Source organism: Ursus maritimus, unplaced genomic scaffold (genome assembly GCF_017311325.1).
Source record: "Ursus maritimus isolate PB19 unplaced genomic scaffold, ASM1731132v1 scaffold_26, whole genome shotgun sequence".
Taxonomy (NCBI): Eukaryota; Metazoa; Chordata; class Mammalia; order Carnivora; family Ursidae; genus Ursus; species Ursus maritimus.
Window position 1 is genome coordinate 42,676,924 of NW_024425119.1, and position 2,574 is coordinate 42,679,497.

Genomic DNA, 2,574 nt, shown 5'->3' on the forward strand with positions numbered 1-2,574 from the left:
CCGGCACCAAGAGAGCTCAGAGTCTCGTGGAGAAAGAGACACGGAACGGGTCATTAGACAAGTATTTCATTGCAATTACAACAAGGAGAGAAAAGTATAGGGCCTGGGAGAGGCCTAACCTCACTTATCCGCTAATTTATTCTCGAACATGCCAGGAACACTCCCACCTCGGAGCCATTGTGCTTGCTGTTCCCTCTTCCTGGGATGTTCCTCCCCAGGTACCCGCAGGGCTAAAAGTCGCCTTACACCAAAATTGCAACCCTGGGGCCATCCCTCCTCTGACACTTTTTATCTCTTTCTCTGCTTTCCTTCTTTCAATTTAGCACCGCCTCTAACACACACAGCAGGTACTTTACTCACTTTGCTCGTCAGTCTCCCTGCGGGAGAACGTGAGCTCCATGACGGCACACGTTTGGTCCCTTTGCTCACTTGTGCACTTAGATCGTGCCTGGCAGGCAGGAGGTGCTCAATACGCAACTTTTGAATGAATGAATCCCCCCCCCAGTTTCATCTCGTTGGTTTCCTTCCAGCTTTCAGCCTCCAGAGGTCCCTGTGACTCCAAATTCTATTCTCTGAAGCATTAGTAAATCCCCGTCCACCCACTCAAGGTGGGGAGCACGCGTGCGTTTGAGAAACACGGCCGTGTGTGTGTGTGTGTGTGTGTGTGTGTGTGTGTACTGAACTCCTGTGGGCTGAGCACTGAGCTGAATGATACAGGACATCCAAGATGGATGCAGCCCCATCCCCCACGCTGAAGGGCTACAGAGTCCCACGGAGGATACACGTAAGAATGCAGAATGGGGGGTGGCCTGAGAGGGACGGCCCCCGATGGCGAGTTTGCGTGCGCGTTGGTGTAATAGTGGGGGTTCGTCTTTGGAGGAACCTTGACCCAGTGCCGTGGTCCTGGAGGAAACCAGGACAGAATCCTGGGGACCGCCCCTAGAAACCCTCCCTCTGCGTATTTACATCCTCCCAGCCTAGGTCCTGTGGGGCCTGTGCTCACTTCTTCGGAAATCTACCCAGCTGTACTTCTATCCAGACCTCATTGTTTTTAATTCAGCATCCAATTGTTTTAATTGAACTAGAACTGACACACAATGTTACACTAGTTCCGGGTGCACAGCTTAGTGACCGGACAAGTCTATAGGATGTGCTGTGCTCACCACGAGTGTAGCTACCCTCTGTCACCATGCAACACTGTGACCATACCATTAACCGTATTCTCTATGCTGTGCCTTTCATTCCTGGGACTCATTCATTCCGTAACTGGAAGCCTGTGTCTCCCCCTCCCCTGCACCCATCTTACCCTGACCCCATGTTCCCCTCTTTCTGCAAGAACATCAGAAAATGTATCAAATGTCAAAATGTATCAAATGTCTCATTGAATCCCAGATAGCCTCTGTCTCACCTACAAAACTACCAAGATAATATTGCCAGTGAATTATTTTATCCAACAATAAAGCAATCCATTGGGCCTGCATGCCAAGCCCCATTCTAAGAATTTTACATAGATTAAGCATTTAATCCTAACAACTCTGTGAAATGGGTACTTCGCCACCACGTGGCTCTCCTCTCAGAGACCGGGGAATATCAGTGTTGAAGGACACCTTAACCTCCTAAAGCCCAGAGAGGTAGAGCAACTTGCCCAAGGTCACACAGCCCATCTAAAAGTGAAACTATTCCTCAAACTGCATCCATCATCAACATTAATGAAGCACTAGCAGATGCTAGCCTCCCTGCTAGCCCAGGGTAAACAAAGAATAGAAGTCCCTGCCTTAGAGGAACTTGCACTCTAGCGGGAAACCTACGTAAAAACCAGTAAGTGCAATAAAAGTGTTGAAGGTGCCACGTACAGGGTACCATGGGGGCCTGGGGAATCTTCTAGAAGCGGCAGCAGGTGTTCTTATTCTTGGAATGCTCAGGAAGAAGGAAAATCATCTCCTGGGGTCAGGGCGAGGCTGTGCTGCCCACACTGGTTGTTTTCCTGGTTTTCACAGGGCAGCAAAGGGCTTGGTTACTGTCCTGTTGTTTGAGGGGAACCAGACACAAAAGCGTCCCTCACCTGCCTTCAGCCAGCCTTCCCACCCCCACCACGGACAGCCCATGACCTTCCCCGCTCTAGTCATAGAATCTTCCCTCAGCTAGGCCTTCACAGCTGAGAAATACATGCCAAAGTTTAACCCAGAGCATCCCGGCCATCAGTCATTCGCCCGTTCAACCCTCACCATCGTACAGCACATCATCGTCCCACGGGTATCATCATGGGCTTAATAGTTTTCTTTATTTTTTTTTTAAGATGTTACCTTTTTATTTATTTACTTGAGAGGGAGTGTGCAAATGAGGGGAGGAGCAAAGGGAGAAGGACTAGCAGATCCGGCGCTCAGCCCAGAACCCAACACAGATCTCACGACCTGAGATCATGATCTGAGCTGAAATCAAGAGTCGGGTGCTTAACAAACTGAGCCACCCAGGCGCCCCATTAATAGTTTTCTATAAATCTATTTACTTTTTCTTAAATCAATTACTTTTTTCTCATCCTGCCCCTAAGCAGTAATGTCCTTGGAATCATGACTT